At 43.4% G+C, this 25,872-nt stretch overlaps 1 long non-coding RNA gene across 1 annotated transcript in view; it reads right to left on the bottom strand.

Annotated features, from left to right (window-relative positions):
• LOC139534558 (uncharacterized) overlaps positions 1-23,978 on the bottom strand; it is a 139,755-nt gene extending 115,777 nt beyond the window's left edge. The window contains exons 1-3 of the long non-coding RNA XR_011666968.1: positions 23,778-23,978; positions 23,528-23,634; positions 23,365-23,401 (exon numbers count right to left, since the gene is read on the bottom strand). This is a non-coding gene — a long non-coding RNA (uncharacterized lncRNA). The remainder of the gene's footprint in view (positions 1-23,364; positions 23,402-23,527; positions 23,635-23,777) is intronic.
• Between the last annotated feature and the right edge of the window lie 1,894 nt (positions 23,979-25,872).

Below are 25,872 nucleotides of genomic sequence, written 5' to 3'. Positions count from 1 at the left end.
TCACATTAGGCCCTTCCATTTAGGTCCCTCACTCAGACCACTCCCAGACATTCCCAACAAAATTCTTGCTTGAGAAATAGTTTTTTGCTAAAAAGCTATTTTTGTTGCTTTTTTACAATTTTTATGGAAAACTATTATATTAAGGTACTCAATTGTTACCTAGAAATTACATGATATTAAAACAAAAATGGCTGCACTGGGCCTTTAAGACTTTCACATTTTCTCTTTTGCATACCTCATCTCTGTGAAAAAAAGCAAACAAAAATGGAATGGCATCAAAACGGGAGGAGATTTTCTATGAATAAAAGTCCACTACAACTACTAGTACTACTAATGCTTTTAGTACTACTAGAACTACTACTACTGTCACTGTTATTACTACTCCTACTACTACTACTACTACTACTATTAATACAAGGTCTACTACTATTAATACAAGATCTACTAATACTACTACTACAGGGTCTACTACTACAACAACAATGTCTACTACTACTACAACAAGGTCTACTACTACTACAACAAGGTCTACTACTACAACTACTACAAGGTCTACTACTACTACGTCAACTACTGCTGCTGTTACTACTACCACAACAAGTAACTACCGATCTACTCAGCCATAATATCCATTTAATATCAAGCTCCTCTTTTAGCTGAGTCCTTGATTACAGAGAGCCTATTTGGCAGAGTATGCAGTGCGGTAGTGAGGGTTTAGGCCTCGCCTAGAGAACATACTTGGCCCTTCCCGTAAAAGGGGTCCGCTAATGGAAAACCCTGGGCCCTGGTCTCGCACACCATCTTTATGCAGGCAATGGCGGCCTTTTATGGTGATAACAAAGCAGGTCCAAATGGAAGGTGGTGCCAGTAGTGGAGGAGGAGGAATAAGAGCCTGCCGACATGTTTACAGCTGCCAGGGAGCAGGTGCTGCCACCCTGCCCATAAGTTCACACCACCAGCCGGTGTCGGAGCATGTCTAATGTGGAGAAACATCTTGTGGCTTCTCTTTTTTTCCCACTCCCTCTCATCTCTCTTTCCTTCTCTCTCTCTAACGAAAATGTGTTTGTAAACTTCCGCGGACAGTTCATCAAAAATTAATCTGGCTCGCCGGAGCATGTTTCCTTTTGCTTGGGCCAATGCCTGTTTGTCAACGGCCGTTTGTCATGTGCCTTTGCACAGCACGTTCGGGGAGGAGACGGAGGTGAGGGTGGGAATGGGGAGGGGAGTGAGAACGGGTGTGGTTGTGGTGGGGGTAGGAAAGGTGAATCATAACACTGTCAGCATGCAAGTTTAAATTTAGATGCTAGTGTTTCTCTGTGGAGACACTCCAGCTTGATTGTGCCATGGCCTGGAGCGGAATGTAAATTTATTTTCTCATCTCTCTGGCTCCCGTAATCACAATAGCTGGTAACACACACGGCACCCAGATGCCGGGAGAAACTAAGTGCAAACCTACCCTCTGCATGTCTCCGAGGATGAAAAGAAGAAAACAAACACCCCAAATATAAAAAATAAATCCATTGTTATGGGCTATTGTTATTGTTTGCTTGGTGGGGAGGCTGGCTTTCCATTGTAGTCAATAGATTTGATGGTGAACCGAGATTGTCTTGAGTGATCTTTTAGTAGCAGATGCTCATAATACATACAACACATTCACTTCCATTCATTAGAACAATCCCCCCAAAAATTGAAAATAATCCTTTATGGGAGAGTAAGCGGTGTGCTAAACGACTCATTTGCAAACGTAATTTTCAATTAAGAGAATCTTATTAGATAAAAGAGTATTTAGACATTTTACACTGGAAGCAACATTTAAGAGTAATATGGTCATTATACAATAGTCTGACATAATGCCTTTGAAGGATTTGGAGGGTAGATAGAACGGCTGTGGTCTAGACAGCATAATTGGCACCCTATTCACATAGGGCTTTGGTCAAAATTAGCACACTATGTAGTGGAAAGGTGCCGTTTGGGACGCAGTCCTAGTCTATTGTTAGGGAGGTGAAGTGGTTTCTCTGTCAGTGTGAGGGACACGGTGACCTCACGTCCACATGGTCAGACAATGGCCCTCTTTATTGCCAAACAAGGTTGCTTCTTGATGGAAAAGTGTACTGTAAGTGAATCTGTACCCTGTCTGTGGTTCTGTAGTTTAAATGGGAAGGCTGTCTTTTCCTCCTCAAATCTGTCTCATGCAAGCCCTCATAAGATAGAGATGGAAGGGTGTGTGTGTATGTGTGAGTGGGAGAGAGAGAACGTTAGACAGACAGACAGACAGACAGACAGACAGACAGACAGACAGACAGACAGACAGACAGACAGACAGACAGACAGACAGACAGACAGACAGACAGACAGACAGACAGACAGACAGACAGAGACAGACAGAGACAGACAGACAGACAGACAGACAGACAGACAGACAGACAGACAGACAGACAGACAGACAGACAGACAGAAAGAGAGAAAGAGAGGTAGAGAGAAGCGGCCATCACTTTCAGCTGGTATCTCTTTAAAATGTACATGAAAATCAATTAGGGACGTAGACATATCATGAATGGGATGACAGTTCTGCTCCATTTCATGATGCACAATGAAGCGGCAGTCAGTTCTCTCTAATAATGTGGTTTATGGGGGCGGTCTATTATTCAACGGCTTCAGTCCCCATACGCTGAGTCGCAGTGACAGGCTAATTCAAACATTGAGATAGACAATGTAATATACAATGTAATATACACGTATCCATAGAAGAGCAAATCCCTCAGTGCATTAATTCATACAGTACGTTCCCCATGATTAATAGTAAGCCGGGGCGTAAGTAATGAAAGCAACACCGCACATTGTCCAATGGGTCAGCTTCCGAGAGAGTAATTTGGATGTCTTTTCAACGCAGGCTCACAATGATTATTAGCTACATGTAGCTAAGTAAGATAATATTTTACATATGATATAAGTAAGTTTGTACAGCTTGAGGTGTGCGTGTGTTTTGGTATCATCCTGAGTTGGACATTAAAAGGTTGACTGTAGGGCCGGGACGATACCAGTATCACGATATTCGTTAATAAGGCCCCAGGTCCGAAATTTCCAGACCTAATAATATAATAGATTTTGATTAAAGTAATAATTGATTATTTTCAACCTCAATCTAGTGAATTAAGCCATATGTAAAACAAAACAACTAAATTGATTTACAGTAGTTCCATAGCTTCTAACAAATTAACCAACATCGTCGTACTTGGGAACAGAAAGGAAAACGGGAACATTTTCCAAGATGTGGAAATGGAGACCGGTTGCATGACCAAAACATTCTGCACTGAAATGAGATAAACAAAGTGTGAAAAAAGATACATACACAAACAGATTTTCCATCTGAGGCTCTCCTAAGCTCAACATGCAAAATTCAGATTGCAGTGGATCCTCAAATAAATATATAACACTGTTGGTTCGGCAGTTCCAAAAAAACAAATCACACATCCAGACCATGATGCAGACCACATCCAGACCATGTATGTTGCAGACAGAAAGCCATTCAACGACGAGGGGGAGGAGGGTTGGAGGGAATATCTGCTGTAAAGTCATAAAATGTGATTCATCTCGTTGCGGTACCTGCTAGCAGCGTGTAATTGCAATGACACACTAGTGTAATCCATTTAAAAGCCCGGGCCTAGTCTGCTGGGACTCGGCTGTTGCAAAGGAGAAGACTCTCCCGATTCCCTCATTCCAGATACCGTGCATGCGTTTCACTGGACTGACTGACTAGCAATTAGCACGGTGTAAGTCTTGTTCGTCCACTTGCTTGGGCAGGCAGACAAGCATGCTCCTCATTGCATTACACAAATACGAGAAGGAGACAAAAAAAGAAAACGATAATCTGCCAGCTGTCTCAGGAACTGTGTCGAAGCGAGCCGAGGTGAAGAGCGAGCAGCGTTTGCTTGTCCAAAAACGTGTAATCCGTCTTGAGACGAAGAAGCGCTTTCTCTCTCGTGGCAGGCAGGTGGTGTACTTCGACTTTTGCAAAGTCAAGGCCGACCCGGCACTAACCTGACCAGAAAATGAGTCTACCTCCACAGTTTAATGGTAATTTAGGTGGTTGAGCAAACATTTCCCATGATGGTGTCTCGAGGGCAGGTTAAGGTGAATGATGGCTCAGAGGGTTTTAATCTTACGGGAGAAAACACTACCACTATCGCCATTTTTAATACGAGTCCCATAAGGAAACCTGGTCTCTCCATTCTACAAGTGCTTTGCTGTGCCAAGGTATAATTTAACAAATGATGTGCTCAGGGGGACCAAATTAACCATCTTGCTGGCATTAAAACTGGTCCAGGATCACTGCCTGCCCACCACTAGAATGTTTATGCACCATTGATGTAATTATTACTATTTGTTAATGGGGTAGTTCTAAATGAGGTGTAGGTGATTAATATAACATTTCAGAGGCCAGGGATTTTCCTGCCATTGAAATCCTTGTGCGGGCCACCTAAAAAATTTTTGGGGGGTCAACTAAGTCCAGTGGAGAAATTATTATACATTTTTTGTATCCATTTTTGGGATAGAAAAACGCTTTCAGTGTAAACCTAAATGACTAAAACCAGTTATAAAGTGCTGTACGTAGAAAACCTGTATATTTGTTTACAATATAATCTTTGAGAACGAGCAATCATCAAAAGAAAAGATAGACAGTCATGGAGAATAAAACTTTACAAAAACAATGAATTTAGTAGTACAGACTTTTTACTGGTTCGTCACCCACTGACACCGCCCCGGTTAGAAGGGAATAAAGCAGGCCAAGAGATACCACACAATAACTTTATTTAAAAAACACTGAAGAAGATGAACATGAGGATGGTTCTGTAATGGACAGAAACAGAGAGATAATAAATATAAATATGCTATACAGGAGATAAATACACTGGCCTGAATAGATGTATGTAGAGTAGAATAGAATGCGACATGGGATAGAACAACGAGGACTGTATCTAATAATTACTTAGTACCATGCATTACTAGTAACACCATATTCATTTATGTATTTATTTATCTCCTGTATAGCATATTTATTATCTCTCTGCATGGCAATAGCGTAGTAAGAATAATGTCAATGACTATATATTATATATTATACAAATAGGCTATTGCACAGCAACACACAACAGCAAAAACTGTATTTAAATATATAGGAAATAGGGAAGTAGTAGAGTGACTAATCATTAGTAGCAAATTAATAACAGGAATGAAAACTAGATAGAATATTGCTACTCTAGAACATACTGCAATGATAACAACAGCGACAACTTAATTTGTAATCACGCATCCCATGCCACCCACACTCTTGACACTGGAAACAAAATTGCAATTCAGGCCTAGCTATTGCTGCTAATAATTATATACTTGAGCGAGCACGCAATGACCCGACTGGCCAGTGCTGGGCTAGCTAGGAGCATCTGACCAATCGCAGGATGCATGATCAGTGCATGGAAAGAGTGTGTGTCTCACGTGAGGGGGTGAAAGGGTGAGGACGATGAGAGCCAGACAGCGCTGCTCCAGAAAGCGAATAAACAAATGCGCACACAACACAGTGATATAGCGTCCTGTAGTGATTCTCTAACATGCTGACCAGACCGGACACGTCGCGTGCGAGAGCGTCGCAAAATAAATTTAGAAATCCATGTTATTCAATTATTGCACCCACACTGCTCACGCGCGCCAATGAGCATCTGCGTTGCCAAGGGCTAAAATAGAAGTCATTTCTATTTCTGACGCAGATCGCATCTCTCCCATCTCCTCATTGGTTTATAGAAGCAGGTACACACCATCTCCTCATTGGTTATACCCACGTGGGTGATTGAAAGACGAAATGTTTTGCCGGTTGTCGTGGTAAAAGTGGAGATGCCGATCACCATATAAGTTCAAAGATGAAAAGGCCTGGGAGGAGAGATGACTAGAAACGATTCGGTTGGCCGTTTTATGTGTGGATTAATTGTCAGAGTAGAAAACCTTGTGCCTTTCAGGTAAAATAACAACTCAATGTTTATATCCCAGGACAAATTAGCTAGCAACAGCAAGCTAGCTAAATAGGACAAATTAGCTAGCAAGTGCAAGCTAACTAGCTAAATTGCCATACATGTTTAATGCTTTTCGACCCGTCCCCAAATTAATGTAATTGGTCCTGCGTGTCGTGATCGCGCTTGGTGTAGGGGGAAAAAATAAATGTATGTACGATAGCGCACGATGGCGTACGCGCGCAGCCGGTTTGGGTTCCTTGTTACAATATTGGTTAGTCACTCTTGCCAAGCTCTGGACGCTTCGTACAATGAATGGCTGTGAGAAGAGACTAACTGGCTCTGGCCAATTGATCCCGGGATGTGGGCCACTCTATGAGTGAAACAATATTTAATAGCGGTCAGTGATGCATGCCATTGGGACCCAAGTCAAATATAGAAACTATAGGACATGAATGACATGTCTTTGTCCCAATCCAAAAGGAAACTTGCTTAGTAGGTAGAACTTTTCCATTAGGTAACTGCCATTTGGGACGGGCCTTGAAGGCAGCATCACGTGACAACGCATTCGCAATCCACCTGAAAGCGAGACGTTTGTTTCCATTGTAGCCACTGTGTAGCAGCATGAGCAACTAGTGCCAGCAATTCATTGAACAACTATCTGACACAAATAACAAGTAAACAAGTAACCGAATCGATCCTAGTACCTGTTAATTAATTAAGTTGACACAGACCTGAATAATTATCCTGCAGTATAGGGTCTGCAGCTCCATCGCTGTGGATAGACAAGCAGCCTTGCATGCATGATACAGGATACTATTTTGAGATAGCTAAATGCGATATTTTAGTGACTGTTTAAGAATAATTAATAGCCAGAATAGTGGTGTTTTACTGTGAAGTGAATGTGTGCATTAGAGCTGCTAATGTTTTTTCTATGAGTAGGCTTACATTGTGATTCATTCCTTCATCTTTCACACCCATGCATATTATATTAAATGACACTGATGTTCAAGATAACATGTTTATTTTCTTCATATCCGTTGATAGCTAATATTGAAAGGTGATATTATGCAATCTAACGAGATAAGGCCTAGGCTAATTCATCCTAATGTAAGCTAAATGCATTGGATACAAATACTGGCATGTGATAAAGGATAACATGTCCAATATAATTATATAAATGCATATCAACCAGGAATATATATTCAATGAAACAAATACAGCATTGATGCATTTCTCTCTCCTTGCAGGGGATTAGACATATTAACAACAGGCACCAGATGCCCAAGCTTCAAAACCAGAAACATGTGGAGACATTTTGAATAAATGTTCAAATTTGTATTGGCTTTTCTGTATCTGTGCATGAGTCCTTAAAACACAGTCTATTGTACAAAATAAGTAACTCAAGTGAGGGACATCTCAAGGAGATTAACCTCCAACATTCATAAGCTTGTTAAGTGCGTAAGGGAACATTTTGTCATGACCGCCACAGTTTGGTTTTTTTATACACAGGACATGAGTTTACAAGTTAGGCTTAGTTAGTTTAGTTGTTCATCTCTAAACAGCCGATAAGCAGGATGAGAACACCTATCGATTAACTAGCTAGCTGTCGCGTACAGCATGTTAGCTAGCTAGCTTGGCAATGGTCTGATAAACAACAGTTACTCAACATTTGAATTCAAAATTCATAGGAAAGTAAAAACATTTTAACATAATGTGGTGAATAAATAAATATTATACTTACATTCAGAAAAGTTATTACTTATTCTTCTGGAAAAGGCAGCACTCTTGTCGATTGGGACACAGTTTGTCTCTTATCAGTGAAGCACAACTGTAACTTAATGTTCTTACTTTACCATTTCATTGGTGTTTCATTGGTAGCATTAAGCCCATTTATGCCATACCTACCATATACAGTATATCAATGACACTGGCATCCAGTCATAATTGACTCATCATCAACCTAAATGACCATACTGGAATCTTCCACTATTTGTCTTTATTTTTGTTAAATCTCACAACCACTATAAACACACTCTCTCTGATCATATCACATTCCCCAATTCAGCTCAATGTCTCACTCCACCTCAATTCTCTCCAGGCACCAGATGCCATCCTTTTTCTTTTTACACCCTCCCCCTCTTCCTCTCTCATTCACTCTTGGCCCATTAGATGGATCATCTCTCCCTCCGTTCGTGTTTCCTCAGCGCCTCCTTAGACGGAGATTGATTTGTCTACAGGACACCCCTGACCTTTGATATGATCAGATAATGGACATGTGCTCCTAACTGAATTAACTAATCAAAGGAGAGGTACATAGAAGGGGATCTCTGACCAAAACATAGCTCCATAGCATACCTCCCCACCCTCACTCAACCACTGCTGTTTTTCCATGCCGCTTAGACCTGCAGTCCATCTTTTCCAACCCCTCCAGACGCCCAGGGGAAAATAAAATATGTGTTTTCAAATGCACTTTGCCTAAAGGCTCTTTGGGCAAATAAAATGTTCACCTTCTATCGATTTTCCCTTCCTCCAACTCGATGGATCCTAATGTTATCTATCGTGTATGTATGTGCTCTTCAGGAAAAAGGGGGGGGGGGGGGGTGAGGTTGGGGCCTATGTCGAATGACACACAACACCCTTAGGTTCTCTGTTATATCGCCCTGGGAGAGATGGGTTTGAGAAAGTTCCCAAAGCCTTTGTCTTTCTTTGTTTCACCATCTCCTATCCAGTAACAACGCGTGGGTAAAATCACTGGGGAAGCCATGAAGAAGATAGCCATATTACAACCTATGTGTTGTGATAATTGTGTTGTTTGCGCTATAACCTGTTAGTTCATATCCCTTGCCACCGTGAGGGAAAGGAAGAAACCTAGTCAGTTGCACAACTGAATACATTCAACCGAAATGTGTCTTCTGCATTTAACCCAACACCTCTGATTCGGGGAATGTGTCGAATGACACACAACACGCTAAGGTTTTCTGATGTATTGCCCAGGAAGAGATACGTATGAGAAAGTTCCCAATGTCTTTTTTGTCTTCCTTTGTGACTATGTTTCACCATCTCCTATCATCTTGGATATTTACAAATCACCTTGAAAATATCCTCTTTTGCCTGTCTTTGTATTTCGCCCATTTGGCTTTTTAGCAGCTTTGCGATTACCTTAACCAACAGAGAACATAAAGGTATTTTTTTCCCTCTCTCCTGCTTTCACCTTTATTCTTCCTCAAAGCAGGCACAGTCCAGATGCTGCTGATTAAATGCGGAGCCTTGGATGCGTTGCGTTTTGGAATTCAGACAGCACACATGCAGAGCGCTTCACCAACTCTTTTTTTCTTCTTCAAAAAATACACCTAGCAGCAAGGAATTGTAGGGACAGATCTTATCGGGAGCCTGGTGCAATTATGTATCGAAGAGCCCGACAAATGAGCCCCGCGAGCAGCCGGAACCATGCATTTCTCTGGCCCTGCTTAAAGAAATGTGTTCGCCAGCCGCCAGTCACTGCTGAGCCTTGCCACCTGCATGGAGATTTGCAAGATGGCAGCACCACAATGAGCGCAATATCCTGAGTATTAGCTGTATTAAGAGTGCCTTGGTTATACTACATGTAGTATTAGTTATTTTGGGGTGTAGTATTAGTTAGTATTAATGTAGTATTAGTTCTTTTTTATTCCAGAGCTGCAAAGTGACAGTGACATATAGTGGAGAGGACTGAACGGCAGTATAGAAATAAGCCTGGTAGTGAGTGAAATGACAAACAGTCCTCTACCGTAGATAGATGAATAAATATTTTCTTAGTGAATCCCCCAGAAAAACACATGGTTTCCCCTTCGGCCTCTCTCTTTTTTGACATTTGGAACACCACCAGTAATATCAGGGCTGAGTGAATCTCCGTGGCGGCCAACCTCCAAAAAAGTTGACGGGCCGACAAAAGGAAGGATGTGTTTTGACAGATCCCTGCCTTCATTCGCTGGAACATATGATGGGGAAAACAGGGGGAGTGAGGGAGGGAGAAGTGGCTTCAAAGTTAGCAACAGCATGATGCAGCATCATGAAAACACACGCCTGGCATGCATGGGCACATATGAGACCTGGCACATATCACGGGCTTGCGTGTACAAACACAATGTGTGCGAGTGGAGACGGGGAGCGTGTGAGGAGATGCAATCCCTTTTGGTGAGTCATACCTCCTCTGTACCATTTTTTTGTCCTCTTAGGCCGGATGGAATGCTCAGAAAGTTGAGACTTGTGTAAACCCAGCCAATTATTGCGCTGTCCTGGAAAACTGATCCCTCAAACCACTCATTGTTATTCACTCATGATGCCGACAGATCTGCTGGGCACTCAGAGCCAACTGCTCAGCAATTTCGAGTCTCAAAGGGTCTGAATACCTAAGCTATTTTTGTTTTTTATTTTTAATAAATTTGCAAAAATGACTAAAAACCTGTTTTACTTTGTCATTATGGGGTATTGTGCGTAGATTGATGAGGGGAAAAAACGTGCTATTTAATCCATTTTAGAATAAGGCTGTAACGTAACAAAATGTGGAGAAAGTTAAGGGGTCTGAATACTTTCCAAATGCACTGTATCACAGTCATGGTAAGTACATTTTTCCTCAATAAAGTAGCTATCAGCAAGGTCAGAGCTAGCAGGGCAGAAAGAAAGTCAACTTAGTTTACAAAATTATAAAAATCTTTTTTTTATGAGCAGTTCATGACCCTAGGTTTGCAACACAAATTATAAGTGATCCCCACCCCCCACCCTTTTCTCCCCAATTTCATAAGTGATTTTAATGGGGCTCTGATTGTTTTCTACTGTTCAATCCAACTTCAAACAAAACAAAAAATTCTGCATTTCCTGCATTTTTATAATTTCCACTCTGTGCCATGCAGCGCTGCATGATATGTGCAAAACATTTAGACCTACTTAATTGGTGAATTGTTGGAATCATGGAAATAAAATTAGTCGGAATATAGTGGGCAGGACCTTGAATACATTGTTGTTTGACATGACTAAGCCAGGGAGGATTTATTGACAGGGTAGGAACCAAAGTGTTGGTCAGTGTTTCCAGGGGACGGAGGTTGCGTATCACATTTAACTAACCAAACATTGAAATACCGTAATAGAAGGTAAAGTAAAAACCCAAACCAGTCCGAGCATCAATACAATAGTAAAATACAATATACAGCCCAGCACTAAGTCATTCTACCTCAGTTAGCAGGGCTCACAAGTGGCGCAGCGGTCTAAGGCACAGAATCTCAGTGCAAGAGGTGTCACTACAGTCCCTGGTTCGGATCCAGGCTGTATCACATCCAGCCGTGATTGGGAGTCCCATAGGGCGGTGCACAAATGGCCCAGCATCGTCCAGGTTTGGCCGGGGTAGGCCGTCATTGTAAATAAAAATCTGTTCTTAACTGACTTTCCTAGTTAAATAAAGGTTAAATAATAAAAAATAGCAGCTCAGTATACATAGTTAACTATTACAGTAAAGTTTTGCTTTTCTGTTTGTGAAATACTGGTAGTACTTTGATTTCTCTTACAAAACAGTTTTTTTTTTAAACTGTCCATTTCTTTTTACGTTACTATATAGTATATTCACCTAAAGTGTACTGCATTTCATGGTCATTAATCCTGGCAGCTCTGTAGCCCAGCATCGACATTTAGGCTTTCTGCTATCAAAACCCTTTTCCATTTCACTCAGTGCGAGACCAGCCCTATCTGTCAAATCGAATTTACCCTTTTCAGTGCTGCTCACCGATGACAATCACCTACTGGTAGTACGTCGTTAAGGAAGAGGGGGGTGAGAGAGAGCTCAAAAGAGGTACAGTGTAATTGGTTGTAACACTATTTGATTTTTCTATTCAAATCAGAGAATATCATTTTACCAGTTCTCTTTTACTGGAAAGACCAGGGGAAGTTGCCTAGGAGGATAGGGCCAATGGAAGCTGGGGATGATTAGGTGGCCAAGATAGTTTGAAAGGCCAGGTGGGGGATTTAGAACCGGACACACGGGCTATAGCACCTCTACTCATAACGCTGGAGTATTGATGTCTCCTTAGACCAAGACACCAGGGCTATAGCACCTCTACTCATAACGCTGGAGTATTGATGTCTCCTTAGACCAAGACACCAGGGCTATAGCACCTCTACTCATAACCCTGGGGCATTGATGTCTCCTTAGACCAAGACACCAGGGCTATAGCACCTCTACTCATAACCCTGGGGCATTGATGTCTCCTTAGACCAAGACAGCAGGGTTATAGCACCTCTACTCATAACCCTGGGGCATTGATGTCTCCTTAGACCAAGACAGCAGGGTTATAGCACCTCTAGATGTCTCCTTAGACCAAGACACCAGGGCTATAGCACCTCTACTCATTACCCTAGGGCATTGATGTCTCCTTAGACCAAGACACCAGGGTTATAGCACCTCTACTCATTACCCTGGGGCATTGATGTCTCCTTAGACCAAGACACCAGGGTTATAGCACCTCTACTCATTACCCTGGGGCATTGATGTCTCCTTAGACCAAGACACCAGGGTTATAGCACCTCTACTCATTACCCTGGGGCATTGATGTCTCCTTAGACCAGGGGGAAGACAGACCCTACTAGCCCTCCAACACCCCGTCCAGCGGTATCTGGTCTCCCATCCAAGGCTTGACCAGTCTCCACCCTGCTTAGCTTCTGAGGCAAGCCAGTAATGGGATACAAGGTGGTATGACAGCTGGGTTGCTCTCCTGTGCTTATGTGTTCGTACAGATTATACTCTCCTCTTTTTCTGAGCTGTCGTTCGTAAGGGTAGATTTATGTCGGAGGTGTGGCATGATCAAAAAGCAGCTTCTTTTCGACGCGATCAAAGAGAGAACCCTAGGGCCTAGTGGAATCCATTGACAGTGGTACGCTCGAAACCGCTGTATCTACATTGCTAAGCCCCATTTAATCAAATATGCATTAAGATTCATTAGCCCATTTCTTTCAAACATCTCATTCAATTATGTAAGGTCATTTTCTCTGGATCTCCGGGAAATCCATAATGTATGCATTTTAAATGGCAAATTAACCATTTGTGCTGTGAGCATAATTGAAGACCTCTTGCCATTTTGGTAAAGTGATACAAACGTCAAAATATAAACACGAAGAAAATATTCTAAGTGGAATAGTCAATAACACAAATATTTTCTAAGTGGAATAGTCAATAACAAAGAGATATTCTTCGTGGAATAGTCATTGTCTTATGAGAAACTGCTAATGTCACAAAAGTATTAAATGTATCTAATTTAGCAACAGTATTGAGGTTCATCTCTGTAAGATTCAATTAAATCAATGTGGTTTCACCAAATTAATATTGCTTGATGAAGAACATGCAAAATAATCAGTACCTAAACTAACAATAACATACAAATACCTATGAAAAACATTCAAAAAGTCCATAAATTATCTCCTCTGCTTTCAAACCAACTCACAAACAACGGTCCTTTTATAAGTACAGTACAGTGCAGAATCCTCTTCCACAGTTGCCTCTTTACAAAACCAGCATATTCACAGACATAATACTGATGCCATGAAGTGTAATATAACAAAGACCAACTGTGCCCCTCATGGTATCAGTAAGAAATGCTAGTACTGTATGCCCTGGCACGCCGACAACGTCCCTGTAGTATCAGCCGTGAAGTAAGCGGGTGAAAGGTCTGACGTGTAATTACAGCATAGTGCTCGGAGAGCCCCGAGGCTGCTGGTAGGGAGAGGTAAGCAAGGACAACAGTAAGGCTACTTCACGATATCCTCAAAATAGCATCCTTTCTCCATCCCCTATCCTTCCTGGCTACTGATCAGAAAGGACTCAATAGTAAGGCTACGTCCCAATACTCTCACAATAGTATCCTTTCCCCATCCCCTATCCTTCCTGGTTACTGATCAGAAAGGACTCAATAGTAAGGCTACGTCCCAATACTCTCAGAATAGCATCCTTTCCCCATCTCCTATCCTTCCTGGCCACCAGATCAGAAAGGACTTGATAAGAGAGAGCAGTTTGGTTGATACCTGGGTTAGGCTCATATACATTTTACCTCACAAGGACAACAATGTAACAAATCGAAAGCCCTCATTGTAAATAAATTGAACTTTTCCATTATTGAATTGGAATTGCAATTAATCTTGTAAATTGGCTGAATGTAGTTAACTCCAATCCTGGTAGAAACCCCAACAAAGGCTTTCAGCAGGCTAGTATTTTGGACCATAAAGGAAATAGGTTGAAACAAAGCAGTCATTCCAGTGTATTGGGACGTGGCCTGCAACAGTTAGGTGTTAGCAGCAGGTCATATCGGTCCAGATCTTTTTACAGCGAACAGGCCGCGCCGGCATCCATGTTCACCTCCCTCCTCCATTCTTCTTTCTTTCTGATTCTCTCCATCCTCTCCCTCACAGTGAAAGTCCCTCGGATAACAAGTGAGTGTCTAATTGATTTCTCATGTTCGGGTCGGGGTAGCAACATCGACCTGTACAGAGTTGCCTGGCACCGGCATGCCTGCAATATTCTTTCCTTTTTTACTCTCCCCCTTTCTTCCTCCTGCTCTGTTCCTCCTGGATTACACACTGCTAACACTCAACCTCTCGCTGCCCTCTGAAAAGCTTCAGAGGGGCTAGGAGCAAAATAAGCAGTCTTACAGAATCCCCCTCTGGTGTTGTACTGTACATGCAGACCATAAAGAAGGTCAAAATATACAATGGGGTTGGCGTTTTCCCTTTGGATGTGGCAAAAGAATCATTAGCCATGCTAGCGCTTAATACAGGATCACGTGGCCATGATCTATCATGCTAACGTGTCGTAATTAGCACAGTTCTCCAACCACACAAAGGCCTAGATTCTGACTACAAGGTGATACTCAAGAGTCCCAAGTCTCCCCTTATCTTGCCTTTTCTCTTTCAGTCAGTTTTTTGTCTTATTGGCGAGATTCTGTCATGTATGGCCGAAAGGAGTCCACTTTGGCAGCGTGAGCACAAGACTGCTGCTGGTTCCCTACAGGTGAAAGCAAAGTACGCTAAAGGGGGTGAACATATCCACCACAGTTCTCAGTTGAGGTGAATTTCAAAAGCATGCTTGGCTGACCCTGGGTTGGAGGCACTACTTGCCTTCCAGTGAAATGATGTAACGCGCAAAACAACTGAGTACAGTACCATTCAAGACTAGTCACTTCATCTCTGCTCAAAGTGTGCTGTGCAGTGAACCCAGCCACATCATTTTCTTCAAGTTGAGTAGAAACCAAGCCAAGATATATATATTTTTAAATGACCTACTGGCAATTTCACCTAAATTTGCACTCTACGGCCTACATCCTATTCAGACATATTCTAATAATCCCTATGGTATTGCTTTGTATTGAATAAGCAACTGGTTATATACAGAGTTAAAACAAATACATTAGGGCCTGGGTTAAGCCATACACGTCATCGCCTTTGACACGCTTGCGTGCTTGGAAGTAAACAGTGTATCCTTACTTCAGGCCGAGCAAAGAATAAAGTTTAAGTCTGGTGGTATAAGTCTCTACAGCATGCAAAGGCGAGAATTGATCCGCAGTAACATAGAGCCGTTGCAGTGTTCCCCTCGGTCCACTGTGCTTCATCCCTGCAATCAATCCCTGCTCTTCTAAATGTTACCAGAGCAACGCCAAGAAGAGAGGACAGCGGGGTGAAGAAGAGCGGAGAGAGGGGTGAAGGAGAGGGGTGAAGGAGAGCGGACGGAGGGAGGGGTGAAGAAGAGCGGAGGGAGGGGTGAAGAAGAGCGGAGGGGGGGTGAAGAAGAGCAGAGGGAGGGGTGAAGGAGAGCGGAGGGAGGGGTGAAGGAGAGCGGAGGGAGGGGTGAAGGAGAGCGGAGGGAGGGGTGAAGAAGAGAAGAGAGAGGGGTGAAGAAGAGAGGACAGAGGAGAGAGGAGTGAAGGAGAGAGGCGAGAAGGAGAGAGGCGAGAAGGAGAGAGGCGAGAAGGAGAGAGGGGTGAAGAAGAGAGGCGAGAAGGAGAGAGGGGTGAAGGAGAGAGGGGTGAAGAAGAGAGGAGAGAGGGGTGAAGAAGAGAGGAGAGATGGGTGAAGAAGAGAGGAGAGAGGGGTGAAGGAGAGAGGGGTGAAGGAGAGAGGGGTGAAGGAGAGCGGAGAGAGGGGTGAAGGAGAGCGGAGAGAGGGGTGAAGGAGAGCGGAGAGGGGTGAGGGAGTGAGGGAGAGAGGGGAAGGAGAGAGAGGTGAAGAAGAGAGGAGAAATGGGTGAAGAAGAGAGGACAGAGGGGTGAAGGAGAGGACAGAGGAGAGAGGCGTGAAGGAGTGAAGGAGAGAGAAGGAGAGAGGGGTGAAGGAGAGAGGGGTGAAGGAGGGAGGAGTGAAGAAGAGCGGAGAGAGGGGTGAAGGAGAGAGGGGTGAAGAAGAGAGGAGAGAGGGCTGAAGAAGAGAGGAGAGAGGGGTGAAGAAGAGAGGATGGAGGGGTGAAGAAGAGAGGACAGAGGAGAGAGGCGTGAAGGAGTGAAGGAGAGAGAAGGAGAGAGGGATGAAGGAGTGAAGAAGAGCGGAGGGAGGGGTGAAGGAGAGCGGAGGGAGGGGTGAAGAAGAGCGGAGAGAGGGGTGAAGAAGAGCGGAGAGAGGGGTGAAGAAGAGCGGAGAGAGGGGAAGGAGAGAGGGGTGAAGGAGAGAGGGGTGAAGGAGAGAGGAGAGAGGAGAGAGGGATGAAGAAGAGAGGAGAGAGGGGTGAAGGAGAGAGGGGTGAAGGAGAGAAGGGTGAAGGAGAGAGGAGAGAAGAAGAGAGGAGAGAAGGAGAGAGGGGAAGGAGAGAGGCGAGAAGGAGAGAGGGGTGAAGAAGAGAGGAGAGAGGGGTGAAGAAGAGAGGAGAGGGGTTAAGAAGAGCGGAGAAGGGTGAAGAAGGGCGGAGAGAGGGGTGAAGGAGAGAGGGGAAGGAGAGAGGGGTGAAGAAGGGCGGAGAGAGGGGTGAAGGAGAGAGGGGAAGGAGAGAGGGGTGAAGAAGAGAGAATGGAGGGGTGAAGAAGAGAGGAGAGAGGGGTGAAGGAGAGAGGAGAGAGGGGTGAAGGAGAGAGGGGTGAAGGAGAGAGGGGTGAAGGAGAGAGGAGAGAAGAAGAGAGGAGAGAAGAAGAGAGGAGAGAAGGAGAGAGGGGTGAAGGAGAGAGGCGAGAAGGAGAGAGGGGTGAAGAAGAGAGGAGAGAGGGGTGAAGAAGAGAGGAGAGGGGTTAAGAAGAGCGGAGAAGGGTGAAGAAGGGCGGAGAGAGGGGTGAAGGAGACAGGGGAAGGAGAGAGGGGTGAAGAAGAGAGGAGAGAGGGGTGAAGAAGAGAGGAGAGAGGGGTGAAGAAGAGAGAATGGAGGGGTGAAGAAGAGAGGATGGAGGGGTGAAGAAGAGAGGACAGAGGAGAGAGGCGTGAAGGAGAGAGAAGGAGAGAGAAGGAGAGAGAAGGAGAGAGGGGTGAAGGAGAGAGGGGTGAAGAAGAGTGGAGGGAGGGGTGAAGAAGAGCGGAGAGAGGGGTGAAGAAGAGCGGAGAGAGGGGTGAAGGAGAGAGGGGAAGGAGAGAGGGGTGAAGGAAAGAGGAGAGAGGGGTGAAGGAGAAAGGGGTGAAGAAGAGGAGAGAGGGGTGAAGAAGAGATGAGAGAGGGGTGAAGGAGAGAGGGGTGAAGTAGAGAGGAGAGAGGGGTGAAGTAGAGAGGAGAGAGGTTAAGAAGAGCGGAGAAGGGTGAAGAAGGGCGGAGAGAGGGGTGAAGGAGAGAGGGGAAGGAGAGAGGGGTGAAAAAGAGAGGAGAGAGGGGTGAAGAAGAGAGGATGGAGGGGTGAAGAAGAGCGAATGGAGGGGTGAAGAAGAGAGGATGGAGGGGTGAAGAAGAGAGGACAGAGGAGAGAGGCGTGAAGGAGAGAGAAGGAGAGAGAAGGAGAGAGGGGTGAAGGAGAGAGGGGTGAAGAAGAGAGGGGTGAAGGAGGGGTGAAGGAAAGAGGAGAGAGGGGTGAAGGAGAAAGGGGTGAAGAAGAGGAGAGATGGGTGAAGAAGAGATGAGAGAGGGGTGAAGGAGAGAGGGGTGAAGTAGAGAGGAGAGAGGGGTGAAGAAGAGGAGAGAAGGAGAGAGGCGAAGGAGAGAGGGGTGAAGGAGAGAGGAGAGAGGGGTGAAGGAAAGTGGAGAGAGGGGTGAAGGAAAGTGGAGAGAGGAGAAAGGGGTGAAGAAGAGAGGAGAAATGGGTGAAGGAGAGAGGGGTGAAGGAGAGAGGAGAGAGGGGTGAAGGAGAGAGTAGAGAGGGGTGAAGGAGAGAGGAGAGAGGGGTGAAGGAGAGAGGAGAGAGGGGTGAAGGAGAGAAAAAAAAAGGGAAAACAGGCTTAAAAAAACGGAATTTAATTGAATAGCCAGAAGAAACAGCAATAGCTCATGTTCCCTCCTACCGTGTCATATACATCAGGCTTAATGGCAATAGTAGTCATTTAACAACTTAATAAATGTCTGATTTACGAGCGGCGCCAAATGGCTGATAAATAAGCGGGTGGGCAGAAGTGCAGGTGACGTTTCCTTTCAAGCAACTTTTCCAATCAACACCAGAGAAAATGTTTGTTATTTGTGTGTGTGTGTGTGTGCTTTGTTTGTGTGTCTGCCTGTATGTTGTCCTGTGTCTGAATTAAATGGATCATGCACGGTGTACTGTATGTAGTATGTGATTGAAACAGTTGATTAGATGCGTGTGCATCCATCAACTATAAATCTCCAGACAGCTGATGTCTGTATTGAAAAATCTGCATGAGGGATCCGGTTGTAAATGAACACGGCCCCACCCCCACAACAAGCCATTCAAAACACACACACACACACACACACACACACACACACACACACACACACACACACACACACACACACACACACACACACACACACACACACACACACACACACACACACACACACACACACACACACACAAGGTTCTCAATGCACTAACACCACCGGCTAAAACAGCTACCAAGTCTGGGAGCAGTTGTACCACTATCCATAAAATGGTATTGCATGACGTGACAACTTCTGACAGGGACTTACTGTATACTGAAGTAATCTTTTAGGCTTGAAGGGGAGGGTCTTGGTGATATGACACCCTGTGCCAAAAGGAGCCCATCTGGGGAGTCATTCGGTTCAGGGGCCTCAGAGGGACAACCCATATATTTTTTGTCCCATTTTCAAATCCAGCAGCCACTCTTCAGGTGATGAGAAACTTTGGCAAGCAAAGCCCCAAAATAAGAAAACACGCCACATCCCAAAAGTGTAAGAAGCAGATGGGATAAATAAAACATTTTTGCCACAGTGAGAGGTGACGTGACAGAGGGAGAGAGATTTCTTGCTTCATGTTGGCGGGCAGAAACTTTTTTTTTTTTCGGGGGATGAATCAACATTTCCTTAAAGCGCCTGCGCAAGGTGTATCTGACAGTACATCCTCTTTATAAAACGGCCCCCGGGAGTTGGCCATCCGATGTGTCATAGCAAGTGGGCTTGTAATCCAGGTGCGTTAGTTACAGTATGTGGAGGAGAACATGGGGACATCTCAGAAGTACCGTGTATGCTAGCTGTAACTTACATATGAGCCTACAGTAACTGTGGAGAGAACTAGGGAAAGAGGGCGGCAGGTAGCCTAGCAGTTAAGAGTGTTGGACCAGTAACTGAAAGGCCTCCGAGCCGACTAGGTGAAAAATCTGTCGGATGTGCCTTTCAGCAAGGCGCTTAACCCTAATTGCTCCTGTAAGTCTACTAAAAATGTAAATTAAATGGCAGGATTCTACTGCAGATAATGTCTGCAATCAGTGGCTGGGAATATGGACACTTGCACAATCCATATCCTTCCACTTTACTGCTCATTAGTTAATGCAGACTATTGTCTCAGCATGGAAACAAACATCCACGTACTGAAGTGAATTAGTAGTAAAAGTAGTTTGATACTTGTTTATTTGCTGCTGTTATGGCAATCCTCTGCTAACACTTAGCCATGGCCCGATTATGTCACCTGGACAAATATCATAAACCATAATTATATGTTGAATCCCTTTCTCCCTGTCTTTCTCTCCGGGGAGACAAAAATAACAGGTAAAAGTCATGAAAGTGTGTTCAACAGAGCCGCGCAGTTGAGCTATCGGTGTTGAAGGATAATTAAAAGGGGGAAGAGCTTTGCAGCAATGTGGAGTTAATGCTCTTCCGCCACTCAGCAAGCACACGAGCCAGAGCTGTCTTTCTCCAACTAACTAATATCTTGTTGATGGATGCAAGGCAAGCAAATAGACTCCAGGAGTAGAACTCAGGGAGAAGACGGGAGAAAATTGTCAAACGGTGGGCAATTTATGAAATGGGACTGCTGCTGCCGGGAATGGATGGCGGGAAAAATACTTACCTGGGACTAATGCGTGAAAAAGCCGTGAAAAAAAGAGTGACGACAGTGAAAGTTGAAAATCCCCTTTCCCAGAGAAAAACGGAATGTTCCCTCACATCTCCTAAAGCACTAGTCTCATGAATGCCTCAGCCAAGTTGCAATTCAACCTGGAAGGGTTAGCTAAGCTAGTAGTGGGAAATACATGCTGCAATGTCAACTTGTTTTCCAGTTGCTGTGAGGGATTTATGTATTTTTCGCTCTTGCCACTGGCAGTATGATGCTCCTCTTCTTGTTAGCACGTTCCCACTGTACCGCTTAAAATGGACAGGTGCATGCATGATCAAATACATTCCACTGCCTTCCTGCTTGCTTTCAAAGTCACTGCTTTGTCTTTTCATCTTGTAAAAAAAATACTGTAGTGCCTCACTAGATGATGATGAATTATGTAACATGTAAAGAAATGTGGGTGAAACTGCTATGCTTTTTGTAGTGCAGTGATGTCAATCATGTGTGTGATCTTGCTGTGCTACCTCAAGGGTATTGTTGACTTTCCTCAATCAAACAAGGTCAAATAGGAGACGACTTCAAAACATCTACCGAGACATGACGGCTTCACCATTTTAAAGCACAGCTAAGGAGATTAGACGTGGCGATATAAATTCATATTTAAGTAACGTCCATATTAATACTTCATTCATAGTTTGATGATAAAATAACAATGGCCTCAATATTGCAAGCAGACAGACAGACATTTCCATGTTAGCTATTCTTTTCATTTACAGCATGAGATAGCTCTAACTAAATATGGTGAACACCAGAAAAACTGCTACACGAGGGCCACATTAGCGCAGCCAAGCTAAATCTTGCCATCACTATCCACAAAGATAACTTTAATGCTGACCTCTCTCTGCTATGCAAAATATAACCCTCAAATATGGTAGAGTAACTTTGAATAACACAGCTTGAATAATACAGTATATTCATGGTTAACAATATGTAATTGCCTGCATGTAATTGTGTCTACATCATGATTGACTCATTGTAGTAGTCCATATTGATGAGTTACACTATCCTCCCTCCATGTCCCCGGGGATAGAGAGACCTATAACGCTATCACATTACCTTTATGGTCATTCTCACTTAACCCTGTGTCACTCTGCTGTACAGCGGAGAGATGTATGACTTTCTCTTGCCTTCTTTCCCTTTTCACAACTGCCTCTCCTGAGTGTATAGGAAGCACAATATTAACGGAAAGGTGGTTTTAATGGTTGAGACCAACCAACAGCTGTTTCATTGTAAGGTCATTTAATTAGTTGACTTTTGATTTGATACACTGCCATTGCACATCGCACTGATTTGATCGGAGTTAATATTGAGAGACAGGATTACGCGGGATAAACCACTCAACACTCTCCATGAAAAAGAATGCAACACAGAGTGTAGTAAATGCTGCGGATTCACATGACATTGATGGAGGGCAAACAAACATGCCACCTCTCAGTGCAGCAGTGGGCAATACTATGTATGTCAATCAGCAGTGATTCCACAATAATATTTGACATGTAAAGAGTCTATCCAATGGAGAACAGCGAGTGCATGCATGCATACACACCACACACTGACTCTCTCTCTCCGGACATGACACCACTGGAATAACTTTACACCCCCAAGTGATGATTTTGCACATACATACAGTAGCCTACACACCCCAGCCCCTCCCAATGTACCTCCCTAACACAAACAGCAGCACCTTTCAAGAGAAGTTTCTCCACATGTTCTGTGATATTTAACATATTAAAAAAAAGGGGAGCATCACAGCATCGTTTTCATCAACCATGTGGACAACAGATATGCATCAGGGATGGACAACTGGCGGGCCGCGGGTGGATTAACTGGATTAACTACTTAAAAATATATATATATATTAGGGTTCTCAACTTACTGTTAAGAGTTAGAATAGTAGAATACACAAGGTACAATTTCAAGTTTGTCTCTTAGTCACTGACAGTCACTCAATTAGCCATGTCAGTGGGAACAATTTTTATTGGTGAGTTACGTCTAGCCAGCTATCTAAACTTCTAGTAATCGTGTCCCGAATACCGACCGGGCATGCAGGGCACGTGCCCAGGGGCCCTGACCTCCATGGGGCCCCCATGGATTTTGTTAGTCACTCTCACTCAGATATCATATTAGCATCACATAAGTCATGGCAAAATGTGTAGAATTGCAGGAAAATTGCTTTAAAAAGGCTAAATTGTATCTCCACCTCATGGAAAAATGAGTAGAATTGTATGAAATTTGGTATAACATTTCAAATGTTCACTTTGCCACAGAGAAAAATGTTTACAATTCTTGGAAATGTACTTTAAAACGTGAATGTTTCTCTCTGTCGTGAAGACAGGCCAGTAAAATGTTTGGCTGTGAGGTGGGGGGGGGGCAACCAAATCTTGCTTAGGGTCCCCAAAAGGCTAGGGACAGACCTGGCTAATGGTATAATGCATTTCGTTAAGTCGTTTAACTGCACAAATAGAATGCACAAATCAGTTGACGGCATATGTGGTGGGTATGAGTTTTGGTGCCCCCCCCATCAAAGTTGCCCATCCCCGGCATACATGGACCATCTCTCCCGATCTCTTTGGGAGATAAACTTCCTTATCTAGCCTAGGCTATTTAAGGCAAACATTTAATATTGAAAAGGGGAGTCCTGTAGTGTGCAGGCAGCTGAACGGATATCTTCATATATGAGCAGACAACATAACACCAGGGGCATAGTGAAGCATAGTGAACAAGTGCTCGTCTGAAAAGCATCCGACATCGTACTTCCATGATGAGCTGAAATGTCTGCTCATGGCATGTCAATAATAACACGTCACAATAAATAATTTGCTAAAATATTGCTTACACAACTCATGAACCCGACACTTCTAAAAGCCTGTAAAGTAGGCAACATCTCTGCAGATAACAATGCGAGAAAAAATCTAAATGCTACTTACTATATACCCCAGCTGATGAATTCAAAAGCCTCGGTAACTGTAATTAAATGACAAAAGGGAGAATAAATGATAAGTGATTGAACTGTACACTCATGTCGGCAAACTGGGATTTATCAATTGTGATAGCCTGACCTCTTTCTATGCGACGCAAAGGACCACTTACCAAGGCGTTCAGATCAAATTCCTTAGGAAATCCAGAGGAGTCTTATCTTCCTTCTCTCCAGTCAGAAAACAGCAATGGTTTCTTATTCCAAATAGACTCCAAGTGAACTGAAAGAGAGAAGACACCAAAACAGCCACAACAAATTCCGTTAGAATCGAGGTCCCCCCCCCAAAAAGTGCTAAAATAAACATTTGTGCAGCACAAAAAAAAAAGGCTATTTATAATATAGGGTGAGGAGGAGAGTAGGTACCTGCTCCGTTTCTCGCTGTCGAAAGAAACAATGAGAGCGGTAATGAGACAGACTGAAAAGTGCGAGCTAAGCTTTCTTTAGAAAGCAAGCGCTGCTGCTGTCAAATTGGAGCCTACCACTCCTGGCGACGGCTGGAAAGCGAGCGGCTCCGAGCGCGCGAGCGAGAGAGGGATGCGCGAGGAAGACAGCATCCCAGATAGATACTTTCCACACACACTTGCGCACACCCCTGCATTTCTCTATCTAGCCACTTGATGGCCGGCTAGTAGAGCAACTAACTCGAGTAGGATTTGTTCTCCCCCTCCCTAAGCTCTCCGTCAACGATCCACAGACAATAAATTGTTTGGCCTATCTCTTGATTTCTATGTCGAGAATAAATCCATTAGAAATTGATGTGTTACGCATATCAAACGTCTCCCACGGCAGCGCACTGTGCTTGTTTTGCTAAAATGACATAAAGCAGATATTTGAACCTGGGAGGCAAACTGCTTGTTCAACCTTTGCGCGCAACTATCCTAGACAATTAACCAGCGTGCAACCTGTATAATTATTCACGTGATATCAATTGAGTTTAACATTTGTTTAAAAATGTAGATTCAATTCCAATACAGCTACAGTTGATCTTATTGACCCTATAAAGCAATATCATTTGGAATAGAATACTGTTTCGATTGTTTGAAATATGACAGAAATTCATGTAGTAATATTTGTCCTTTTCACACTGGACTGGATTGCTTTGTTCAATACCTTTGGTTATTAACTTGTATCAATACTCATAAATGATAATCAGATATTGAGTTTGTGTGTGTATCTTAGTGCATGGGTTTAAATGTGTATGAGAATGTGCTTATTCAAATAGGGAAGGATGATGTTAAATAAATTATATAAATGTATGCTATATACTTTTAAATTAATTACGATATACACTTAGAATCTTATAAGAATATAACTTATAAATGTCTCATCTGCTTAGTTCAACTGTCGTACCCCATCAGAACCCAACAGAATCTTTTTAACTAAATTTTAGCTGACAATGTCATTGTAGACAAACACTGTATAGACTCAAACTACAGTTTTGATCTTATGGATGACCAGTCCTTGCATCCATAGCTCTGATTATGAATGTGAAAGTGGTTAAAGCCCCATTCCTCAGCTGTTTACCAAAACAGTGTCCTCTACTTGATGGTCAAGTCAAGTAGAGGACACCTTTAATTGATTTGAAATCAGGGCAGTGGGGCAGAAAACACAGATTACAGTACCGATACCTCACCCACTCATACATTTCACATCTTTAAAGGTTGCCAAACTTTGCAGCCCTGATACCAAGTCCTGGAGATTTTTCATCCTTACGGAAAGATATTGGGTGCGATGGGAGTTTGTCAACGTGTCCATCCATTGGCTCCATGGCAACATGGGTCGATGTAACCTTTGTATTTACCGCCCTAGGTTGCACTCTCCGCGTGCAAGAGTTGCATTCCACAAGTACTCTTGACCTTTTGGGGTTGTGTTGTGACTAGCGAAAGGATCATCACATGTTTGCGTGTATTCCCCCGGGGACCGATGGCACCTGTGGAAGTGTCGCATTGTCCATGTGATTTGAATGTCATTTCTTCATCCAGGCAGGTAGTAGTACTATGAGCATGAATATCATTTTATTTTGACTGGAAATGTATGTGACAGAGGGTACCTTTAACCCAGTATATTACCTTCTCTTCTGCTCACAAACACAGACACTTGCAGACACAGTCATGGCAAAATTGAAAATGTAATCTTAATTCCATCAGCCGTTGTTTTGACAAAGTGGGTGAAAGTGTGTGGGGGGGGAACAATATTTTTTTTAATTGTTATTGTATAATTCATCACTCTGCATTTGAAACGTATATCTCGTGGCTGCATCGATCTATGTGATCTATAGCCTTTAATTCTATTGACTCTCTACCACTCCCACTGTGACATTCACACAGGAGATGAGACTGTGCAACAAAATCAATTGATAATTGGGTGCGAGGTTGAATTGGATTAAAATTCACATAAACACACTTTTCAAAAAATGAACAAATGAAAAGCATTTGCTTTGTTTTGAAACCTCAGCTAA

The sequence above is a fragment of the Salvelinus alpinus genome, chromosome 11, assembly GCF_045679555.1.
Source record: "Salvelinus alpinus chromosome 11, SLU_Salpinus.1, whole genome shotgun sequence".
Lineage (NCBI taxonomy): Eukaryota > Metazoa > Chordata > Actinopteri > Salmoniformes > Salmonidae > Salvelinus > Salvelinus alpinus.
Note: the sequence above shows the minus strand (reverse complement) of the source record. Positions and strands in the feature narration are given on the sequence as shown.